General features: G+C 42.5%; 1 protein-coding gene across 1 annotated transcript in view; it reads right to left on the bottom strand.

Annotated features, from left to right (window-relative positions):
* usp9 (ubiquitin specific peptidase 9) overlaps positions 1 to 12,027 on the bottom strand; it is a 330,949-nt gene that overhangs the window by 230,766 nt on the left and 88,156 nt on the right. The gene's annotated exons all lie outside the window — the stretch shown is intronic.

Raw genomic sequence — 12,027 nt, 5'->3', positions numbered from 1 at the left:
TTGTGCTCCAGAACTAGCCATGCCCCTAGCCAAGCTCTTCCAGTACAGTTACAAGACTGGCATCTACCCGGCAATGTGGAAAATTGCCCAGGTATGTCCTGCACACAAAAAGTAGGCCAAAACCAAACCGGCCAATAACCGCCCCATCAATCTACTCTCAATCATCAGCAAAGTGATGGAAAGTGTCAACAGTGATATCAAGTGGCACTTGCTCAGCAATAACCTGCTCACTGAGGCTCAGTTTAGGTTCTGTCAGGGCCACTCAACTCCTCACCTCATTACAGCCTTGGTTCAAAAATGGACAAAAGAGCAGAACTCCAGAGGTGAGGCAAGAGTGACTGTCCTTGACATCAAGGCAGCATTTGACCGAGTATGGCATCAAGGAGCCCTAGCAAAACTGGAGTCAATGGAAATCAAGGGGAAAACTCTCCACTGGTTTGAGTCATACCTAACACAAAGGAAGATGGTTGTGGTTGTTGGAGAGGTCAATCATTCCGCTCCAGGACATCACTGCAGGAGTTCCTCAGGATAATGTCCTAGGCCCAACCATCTGCAGCTGCTTTATCAATGACCTTCCTTCAATCATAAGGTCAGAAGTGGGATGTTCGCTAATGATTGCACAATGTTCAGCACCATTCGCAACTCCTCAGATACCGAAGCAGCCAGTGTCCAAATGCAGCAAGACCTGGACAACGTCCAAGCTTGGGCTGATAAGTGGCAAGTAACATTCGCACCACACAAGTGCCAGACAATGACCATCTCAAACAAGAGAGAATCGAACAATCTCCGCATGATGTTCAATGGCATTACCATTGCTGAATCCCCCACTAACAACATTCTGGGGGCCACCATTGACCAGAAACTGAACTGGACCAGCCACATAAATGCTGTGGCCACAACAGCAGTTCAGAAGCTGGGAATTCTGAGGCAAGTAACTCACTTCCTCACTCCCCAATGCCTGCCCACCATCTACAAGGCAGGAGTGTGATAGAATACTCTCCACTTGCCTGAATGGTTGCAGCTCCAACAACATTTAAGAAGCCTGACAACACCCAGGACAAAGCAGCCCACCTGATCGTCACCCCATCCACCACTTTCAACATTCACTCCCTCATCCACCGAAGCACAGTGGCAGCAGTGTGCACCATATACAAGATGCACTACAGCAACTCACCAAGGCTCCTAACAAACCAGCGACCTTTACCACCTAGAAGGACAAAGGCAGCAGATGCATGGGAACACCACCACCTGTAAGTTCCCCTCCAAGTCTCACACCATTCTGACTTGGAACTATATCGCCGTTCCTTCACTGTCGCCTGGTCAAAATTCTGGAACTCCCTTCTTAACAGCACTGTAGGTGTACTGACACTCCAAGGACGACAGCAGTTCAGCAAGTCGGGATGGGCAATAAATGCTGGCCGAGCCAGCAATGCCCACAACCCATGAACAAATTTTTTTAAATCCCTACTACTCCAGTCCTCGTGCTCTAAAATAAGTGAATTAAGCAAGTGCATGTAAAATCAAAGTAAGTAAGTAAATGACGGCTTTTAACTTTTCTGTTTAAAGTGGGTGACTGTATTTGTTGTTGGGGGAGCCTTGTGGCTGCATTTCCAGAATGAACATTTTCAGGTCCAAGATCAATCTGCTTTATAATGAGTACCAAGTACTTTAAACTTAAATAAGGGAAACTATGTGGGCATGAAAGCTGAGCTAGCTAAAGTGAACTGGGTTACTAGGCCAGGAGACAGATCTATACAGAAGCAATGGCAGACATTTAAGGGGATATTTCAGAATACTCAGAATAAGTATATTCCTACTATAAAGAAAAATTGTAAGGGCAGGACCCACCATCCGTGGTTAACTGAAGAAGTTAAGGAAAGCGTCAAACTTAAGGAAAAAGCATAGAATTGCACAAAAGATGAGTGGCAGGTCAGATGATTGGTCAGAATATAAAGATCAGAGAGAATGACTAAAAGGTTAATCAGGAGAAAGAAATTAGAGTATGAGAGGAATGTAAAAACAGATAGCAAGAGTTTCTACAGGTATTTAAAAAGTAAAAAAGGAAAATGAGTGTCGGTCCTCTAGAGAGTGAGAATGGGGAGCTAATAGTAGATAATAAGGAAATAGCGGATGAAATGAACAAATATTTTGCTTCTGTCTTCACTGTAGAGGATACAAAAAACATTCCAGTAATAGCTGTAAATCAGGAGGTGGAAGGAAGACAGGAACTTGGTGAAATTACAATCACCGGGGAAACAATACTGAGCAAACTGATGGAGCTGCGAACTGACAAGTCCCTGGGTCCTGATGGGCTTCATCCTAGGGTCCCAAAAGAGGTGGCTAATGAGGTAGATGCATTGGTTTTAATTTTTCAAAATTTGCTGGATTCTGGAAAGGTTCCATCAGACTGGAAAGTAGCAAATATAACCCCTCTATTCAAGTGGGGGGGGGGGGGGGGGGGGAGAAAAGAGACAGAAAACAGATAATTATAGGCCACTTAGCCTGACGTCTGTCATGGGGAAGGTGTTAGAATCAATTAAGGAGGCTATAGCTGGGCACTTAGAAAAAGGTAATCAGGAATAGTCAGCATGGTTTTGTGAAAGGGAAATCACATTTAACCAATTTATTGGGGTTCTCTGAAGGAGTAACATGCACTGTGGATAAAGGGGAGCCCGTTGACATACTGTACTTGGATTTCCAGAAGGCAGTTGACAAGGTGCCACAGAAAAGGTTATTGCGCAAATTAGGAGCTCATGGTGTAGGGAGTAACATGTTAGCATGGTTAGAAGATTGGCTGGCTGGCAGAGAACAGAGTATGCATTAACGGGTCCTTTTCTGATTGGCAGGATGTGAAGAGTGGAGTCCCGCAGAGGTCTGTGCTGGGGCCTCAACTTTTTACAATTTATACCAATGACTCAGATGAGGGGAGTGATGGCTTGGTAGCTAAATTTGCAGATGACACAAAGATAGGTAGGAAAGTATGTTGCGAAGAGGATATAAGGAGGTTGCAGACCAATATAGATAGGTTGAGTGAGTGGGCAAAAATCTGGCAGATGGAGTATAAAGTAGGAAAATGTGAAGTTGTTTATTTTGGCAGGAGGAATAAAAAAGCAGATTATTTTTTTAAACGGCGAACGACTGCAGAATTCCAAAGTGCAGAGGGATTTCGGTGTTCCAGTGCATGAGTCACAAAAAGTTAGTATGCAGGTACAGCAGGTCATAAAGAAGGCTGATGGAATGCTATCCTTTATTATGGGAGGAATTGGAAATAAAAGTAAGGATGTGATTCTTCAGTTATACAGGGTATCGGTGAGACAATATCTCGAATACAGTGTACAGTTTTGATCTTTTTCAAGAAAGGATGTAAGTGCTTTGGAGGCGGTTCAGAGGAGGTTTACTTCATTGATACCTCGAATGAGCGGGTTGTCTTATGAGGAAAGATTGAACAGACTGGGCATATTTTTACTAGAGTTTCGAAGAGTGAGGGGAGAATTGATTGAAGTATAAAAGATCCTGAACAGTCTTGACAAGGTGGCTGTGGAATGGATGTTTCCTCTTGTTGGGGAGTCCAGAACTAGGAGGCACTATTTTAAAATTAGGGTTGCCCTTTTAGGACACAGATGAGGATTTTTTTTCTCTGAGTGTTATGCAACTGTGGAACACTCTGCCTCAGAAGGTGGTGGAGGTAGGGTCATTGAATATTTTTAAGGCGGAGGTAGACAGATTCTTGTTCGGCAAGGGAATCAAACGTTATTGGGGGTAGATGGGAGTGTGGAATTCAAGACACAAAGAGATCAGCCACGATCTTCTTGAATGGCGTAACAGGTTTGAGGGGCCGAAAGACCTACTTCTGCTCCTAATCTGTATGTTCGTAAGCGATAACGGGCTGGGTTATAGCAGGGTTTCTGCGAATATAAATGATTGGATATTGGAATAGAGAGTAAAATTTCAAAATTTACCAATGATATCAAATTTGGAGGTGCGGCAAACAGCAAGGAGGATATCAATGGACTGCAAAAGGACATGGATAGGCTATCAGAATGAGCGGACAAGTGGTAGATGGAATTTAATAGAGAAAAGGCAGGTGATACATTTTGGCAGAAGGGATAGGCACAGTTTTAAAAAGTGTAAAGGGACAGAGTGACTTGGGGGTTAATGTGCACAGATCTCTGAAAGTGACAGGACCTTTGAGAGAGTAATTCGCAAAGCATATGGGACCCCGGGCTTCATAAATAAAGGCACTGAGTACAAGAGCAGGGAAGCTATGCTGAACCTTTATAAAGCTCTAGTTGGGCCACAGCTAGAGTACTGTGTTCAGTTTAGGAAGGAGGCAAGGGTCCTTGAGAGGGCGCAGAGCAGTTTTACCAGAATGGTTCCAGGGATGAGGGATTTTAGCTCCAAAGTTAGCTTGGAAAAGCTGGGGTTGTTCTCCTTGCAGCAAAGGAGATTGAAGGGAGATTTGATAGAGATGTACATGATTATGACAAGTTTAGTTAAGGTAGACAAGGAAAAGCTGTTCCCATTAGCTAATGGTACAAGGACTAGGGAACACAGATTTAAGGTTTTGGGCAAGCGATGAAGAATGCAAGGAAGAATTTTTTTTTAATGCAGTGAGTGGTAATGACCTGGAACTCGCTGCCAATGGGGATGGTGGAAGCAGAGACGATGAATTCAAAAGGAAATTGAATAGGCACTTGAGGGAAATAAACTTGCAGAGCTAAGGGTCATAAAGCAGGGGAATGGGACTGACTGGTTTGCTCTACAGAGAGTCGGCATGGAGTCGATGGACCAAATAGCTGCCTCCTGTGCCGTAAAGACCATGACTGTAACATTTTATAGTTGAGGTATTTAGCAGAGTTAATAAAACAAACTGCTGCATATATATTTTGGGCAGGACGATCTTGTTAATTCAATGAGGGTGCATTACATATAGAAATCACATCTATTTTTGCAAACTAAGTTTAAAGTGCAAATCAGGCCCATATTTCAAGGCGCTTCATAAAAGGAATATGGAAAAGATACAACGAACTAAGAGAAACATTAGAATATCTGACTGAAAACTTGGAAGAAATGGGTTTTCGGAAGACTTGAAGGTTTGAGAGTTGGAAATGCTAAGTTTTATAGTAAGTCTTCCAGAGAGTAGGACTGCAACATCCAATGGGTCTACTGCCAATGATAGGCCAAGAAATGAAGTGCAAGAATTGCATAGAAGGCTGGATTTGGAGGAATAATACATTTGGGAGGAGATAGCATAAATCGGCTACTAAAGGATCTACAGAACAATAATTTTTGAATTTAATACTTTGGGGATCCAAAAGTGAATGTAGTCCAGTGAGGACAAGGGTGATGGACAACCAAGACCTAGTGTGGAAAAGGTAAGTGCAACAGAGTTTAGGAGAAATTGGAGGTGAAGAATGGAAGGCCAGCAAGAACAGCATTAGAGCAGTCCTGTTCAGAGGTACAAAGAACAAAGAAAATTACAGCACAGGAACAGGCCCTTCGGCCCTCCAAGCCTGCGCCGATCCAGATCCTCTATCTAAACATGTCGCATATTTTCTAAGGGTCTGTATCTCTTTGCTTCCTGCCCATTCATGTATCTGTCTAGATACATCTTAAAAGACGCTATCGTGCCGCGTCTACCACTTCCGCTGGCAACGCATTCCAGGCACCCACCACCCTCTGCGTAAAGAACTTTCCACGCATATCCCCCCTAAACTTTTCCCCTCTCACTTTGAACTCGTGACCCCTAGTAATTGAATCCCCCACTCTGGGAAAAAGCTTCTTGCTATCCACCCTGTCTATACCTCTCATGATTTTGTACACCTCAATCAGGTCCCCCCTCAACCTCCGTCTTTCTAATGAAAATAATCCTAATCTACTCAACCTCTCTTCATAGCTAGCGCCCTCCATACCAGGCAACATCCTGGTGAACCTCCTCTGCACCCTCTCCAAAGCATCTACATCCTTTTGGTAATGTGGCGACCAGAACTGCACGCAGTATTCCAAATGTGGACGAACCAAAGTCTTATACAACTGTAACATGACCTGCCAACCCTTGTACTCAATACCCCGTCCGATGAAGGAAAGCATGCCGTATGCCTTCTTGACCACTCTATTGACCTGCGTTGCCACCTTCAGGGAACAATGGACCTGAACACCCAAATCTCTCTGTACATCAATTTTCCCCAGGACTTTTCCAGGTACAAAGAACTTCAGTGGAAAGCAGCTGAGACATCAGCAAAGGCAAAAAGGTTGCAGAAAGGCAAAAAAGGCAACGCACCAAGGCTCCTTAGACAGCACCTTCCAAACCCGCGACTTCTACCACCTAGAAGGACCAGGGCAGCAGATGCATGGGATCACCACCTGCAAGTTCCCGTCCAAGTCTCACACCATTCTGACTTGGAACTATATCGCCGTTCCTTCACTGTTGCTGGGTCAAAATCCTGGAACTCCCTTCCTAACAGCACTGTGGGCGTACCTACCTTACATGGACTGCAACGGTTCAAGAAGGCAGCTCACCACCACCTTCTCAAGGGCAATTAGGGATGGGCAATAAATGCTGGCATAGCCAGTGACGCCCACATCCCATGAATGAATTTTTTTAAAAAGAGGTTTAAGCAAATTGCCTTTGCAATGTACAGATGGTGGGGTTGAAAGCATTATCCAGTATTGAACATGCCAAGATTGCAAATTTTCTAGTTGAGCCTGAACACTGGACAAGAGTGGAGCTTGTAGCATGGGTCAAAAACAACAGATTCAGTTTTCCTGACATTGAACTGGATGAAATTCAGGATTTAATGTTGGCAAACAGTCTGACAGCATAGAGGCAGTTGGGAAGTTGAAAAGTGGAAGACGGTTAGAACTGGGTACAAGTAGTACACGTGAAAGTTGACTGTTTGCCTGCGGATGATGCTGTTGAGGGGCAGCCAAGGATAGATCCTAAAATATAATATGCACATACAAAAAGCAATCAAAAATACTTTTGAAATATTGGCCTTCATCTCAACGGGCTGGAATACAGTAGTGAAGAAGTGATGCTTCAGTCGCACAGAGCCTTGGTCATCTGAAGTACTGCGTTCAGTTTTTGGCACCACATCATAGGAAAAACATACTGGCCTTCGAGGGATTACAGAATAGATTTACCAGAATACCACCAGGGCTTTATGATTTAAATTATGAGGATAGCTTACATAAGCTTAAGATTGTATTTCCTTGAGTTAGATGGTTGAGGCGTGTTTTGATCGAAGTGTTTAAAATCATAAAGTCATCTGATAGGGTAGTTGGATAAAAACTATTTTCTCTGGTGAGGGAAATCCAAGGAATTTAATTAATAAATTAAAAGGAATAAAATTAGCACTAGGCCATTTAAGAGTGAAATCAGGAAGCATTTTTTCCACACAAAGGGTAATGGATATCTGGAATACTCTGATCAAAAGCTGTTGATGCTGAATCAATTGAAACTATCAAAAGTGACATGATAAAGGGTATCAAGTGATGGAAAAAAAGTAAATGGAGGTGTACATTAGCATTTATCTAATAGAATTACAAAACAGCTTCAATGGGCTAAATTATATATTTTTGTTGCTATGTACCTCAAAAGGCGATGGAGGGGTGGGGGGAAAAAGATGCAGTTTTCAAGATGCACTAGCTGCATTAGATTAGTTGCTCGTAAATACAAGAACAATCGTACAAAGCTGGGCAATGAAAGAAGTGCTGTGGGGGAGAATGGTGTGGTCAACAGTGGCGCCGTGGTTAGCACCGCAACCTCAGCTCCAGCGACCCGGGTTCGGTTCTGGGTACTGCTTGTGTGGAGTTTGAAAGTTCTCCCTGTGACCGCGTGGGTTTCTGCTGGGTGCTCCGGTTTCCTCCCACAGCCAAAGACTTGCAGGTTGATAGGTAAATTGGCCATTGTAAATTGCCCCTCGTGTAGGTAGGTGGTAGGAATTGAGGGAAGGTGGGGATGTGGTAGGGAATATGGGGTTAATGTAGGATTAGTATAAATGGGTGTTTGTTGGTCGGCACAGACTCTGTGGGCCGAAAGGCCTGTTTCAGTGCTGTGTCTCTCTATGACTCTAACTGTTTCAAACAGCATGAAAACATTGAAGGCAAGGAGGGATAATGCACAATAGTTACAAAGAGTGCTATTTCTGAAATTGGCTGGGGCTATTTTGGTGCCAGGAGAAGGGTGGGAACTGCATTGAGGGGGATTTGAGTAGATTTGGGAGAAAAACTATTTCCTCTGGTAATAGAATCCAGAGCAAAGAAGCACAAGTCTAAAATTGGAGCTAGGTTAATCAGGAGTGAGATCAGGATGCACTTTTCCACACAAAAGTTAGTGGAAATCTGGAACTTTCTCCTTCAATAGACTGCGACAGATTTTTGTTCAGTATTGGCATCAAGAGATCAGATCAAATGCAAGTAAACACAAAGTTGAGGTACAGATTGGTCATGAGCTAACTGAATGACAAAACAGGCTTGAGGGGTCAAATGCCTACTCCTGTTCCTAGGTTGATGGGGCTAGAAGTCAGTGGCAACATTCAAGGGTCTTAGAAAAGAAAGGCTGAAGATAGGTAGAGGGGTAGATGAATTACACAGTCTGCAGCACAGAACCAGGCCATTCAGACCAAGTGATCCACACCAATGTTTATGCTTCACACAAGCCTCCTCCCACCCCCTCAGCACACCCTTCTATATCAAACTCCCTTATGTGCTTATCCTGCTTCCCCTTAAATACATCTATACTCGTCAGCTAAGCTACTCCTTACGGTTACGAATTTCATTATCCGGGTACGCAAGTGCTTCTGATTTCCCCATTGCATTTATTCATGACTATCATATTTACGGCCCCTACTTTTGGTCTCCCCCAAAAGTAGAAACAACTCTATGTTTCTTCTATCAAATGCTTTCATAATCTTAAAGGCCTCGATTGAGTCAATCCTCAGCATTTCCTTTTCTACAGAAAAGAGCCCCAGCCTATTCAGCCTTTCCTGTTAAGTATATCCTCAGTTCTGGGATTATTCTTGTGAATTATCTTTGCACTTTCTCCAGTTCCACTACAGCCTTTCTATAATATGGAAATCAGAACGCTGCACAGTGCTCCATGTGATCTAACCAAAGTTCTATACAAGCTTAACGTAACTTCTCTAATTTTCAGTTCCAGCCCCCTGCAATGAATTCAAGTGCTTTGCTTGCTTTTAATGTCCTTATTAACCATTGCTACAACTTCCAGTAGTTTGCATATCTGTATCCCTAGATCCTTTTGCTCCTCTACCTCATTTAGACTATTATCCAAGAAGTGGCCTCCTTATCATCAAAATATATCCTAGAATCAAAGAACTGTTACAGCACAGAAAGAGGCCATTCAGCCCATTGTGTCCACACTGTCTGCAAGAGCAATTATAGTAACACTCCCCCACCTTTTGCCCTTTGCCCTGCAATTTTTTCTATTCAGATTATCTAACAGCATAGACTTAACTACATTGAAATTAATTTGACAAATACACACCCTTTTCCACAAGTTTATTGATGTCTTCCATTTTGTCACAGTCTTCCTCAGTATTATATCCAAATTCGGCATCATCCGCAAATTCTGAAATTATGCCTTCAATTCCAGAGTCAAAATCATTTATGCAATTTGTGAACAATGGCCCCAGCACCGATCCTTGTGGAACACCACCATGCACTGCCTGCCAGTCTGAGTAGCTACCTTAACCCTTGCTCTATTTTCTGATATGCAGCCAACTTGCTATCCATTCCTTTACTTTTCTTCAGACTCCACATGCTCTCAACTTAATCGTGAGTCTACTATATAGTACCTTATCAAGTCTTTTGAAAATTCAAATATTACATCTATTGTATTACACGCGTACACTCTATTCCTACTTCAAGGAATTCACTAAGGTTGATGAAGCATGACCTTCCCTTTTGAAATTTATGTTCAATACTCAATTTTATTTTTGGTTCCTGGATGTTTCCTATTACACCTTTGAGTAAAGATTCCAATAGCTTTGCTACCTCCGATGTTAAGCAAGTTCATCTATAGTTCCCTGGACCTGTTCTATCTCCCTTTTTAAATGTCCTAACACAAGTGTGGAAGTCAGATTTACACAAGCTGTATGCCAGTCCTCTGTAGTATTATTCCCTTTATCTAATAGTGTTTCTGCTATTTCTTCCCTAACTTTTAATATGCATGGAGTGTTTTCTTTGTAAATACTTGTAATATCATGCCAACAGTGTTCCAGAGTTGTATTGTCACATCATGAAGTTGAAACTGTTTTGCTATGATGTAACAGTGCAAGAATAGTTACATTGTTCAATTACCAAACATAGGTTTGATGTCCTTCCTCCCCTAAAATGTTGAAAGGTCACACTCTCCAATGCATACAACTAATACACTCCTCCCCAGGTGCTGGTGACAGAAAGAGATCACTTCCATATCTGGAAATCCATCCAAGTTATAGTTGTGCACCTTGATGGATCATGAGAGCTAAGTGTCCAGGAAATCAAGTCCCTCCTGAAAAAGGGTTCTCAATATGACTGTTTATTCATCCTACCAGTTCATTCCAATGATTCATGCTATGGAAGTACAGACAAAAATAGCTAGGTAAGGCTTTTCCGGATGTACACACCCATTAAGAGCCATCAATAGAATGCGTATAAATGATCCACAATGAGCCAGAGCCATAGAAAGTGTCATCAACAGAAGGGTGGCCATACCTTGAATTGGATCCCTACCCCAAAATCTCACTTAAGGATAATGATGAAGTCCTTTGAAAATAACAACTGGCCTCTTAACTCAGTGAAAACAGTAGGGCCCTTCATTACAAATGACATGAGAGCTGCCAAATCTTTCACCACTGCTGGTAGCAATAACAAGGTCTACTCATTATTCAATAGCTCGATTTACAACTGAATCACAATGGAGGAAGAAACAATCGCAATCTTTAACTACAAGTTGAGTCCTTTAGGTAGACTTGAAGGACACAGTCCTCACCAAATACCTCCCTCTTCCTTTCCTTGCATAAAATATTTTCTCAATGAAGCAATTAAAAAAACACTTGCATTTACATTGCACCTTTCACGACCTCCAGATATCCCAAAATGCTTTACAAATAATCAATTAAGTACATGTAGGAAACATGGCAGCCAATTTCCACACAGCAAGCTCCCATAAACAACAATGCTTGAGGGATAAATGTTGGCTAGGCCACCAGGAGAAACTCTCTGCTCTTTTTAAAGTACTGTCATGGGATCGTTCATGTTCACCCAAGAGGGCAAACTTAGCTTATCATCTTATCTGAAAGACAGCTCTTTCACCAGTGCAGTATCCCCTCAGCACAACACAGAAGTTTCACCCTACACTGCACACTCATGCCTTTTTGAAGCTTGAATCCACAAGCTTCTAGCTCAGAGGTGAGATACCTACCACTGAGCCAAAGCTGACACCAGCAATGAGAGCCCCTTTGATGAGAGGCAGACTCTGGCTTTAAACCTGAAGTCATCAGCAGAGACCGGTCATGACACTCCATGCACATTTAAAAAGCAAGGACCTGAATTCAGTGACAACCACTGTATATAGACGTAGTTCAGGATACACTACTGGAATGGGCTCAAAAAACATTTAATATTATGTTGATGAAAGTTCTTGCAAACTCACTTAAGAACTGTCAGAGGGGGCTAAATGTACATAAAATCTCAAAAGGCTGGGAATCAAATCTTTTCTGGTGTGGTAAGACGTTGCTGTTGAAGGGAGGAGAAAAGCAGCACAAATGAAAAGTGGGTCTCTTACACTGTACTGCAAATATTGATATGGCTGTTCAAGATGGCACCAAGCTACTTAAACACCAAGGATCTAAAGACTTAAATGCAGATCAGTAACACTGAACTTGAACTTGTTTGATCAAATATACATTTCAAAAAGGTAAGTACCATTATACCTCTAATTTATTTATCCTTGAGCCCACTTTGTTGCTGCTGCATCCCTGCCAAAGCCAGATAGTTAATTTATTCAGTGCACTTTCCCTCAAG

This window comes from Heterodontus francisci, chromosome 10 (genome assembly GCF_036365525.1).
Source record: "Heterodontus francisci isolate sHetFra1 chromosome 10, sHetFra1.hap1, whole genome shotgun sequence".
Classification (NCBI taxonomy): Eukaryota; Metazoa; Chordata; class Chondrichthyes; order Heterodontiformes; family Heterodontidae; genus Heterodontus; species Heterodontus francisci.
This window is presented reverse-complemented; position numbering and strand designations above follow the sequence as displayed.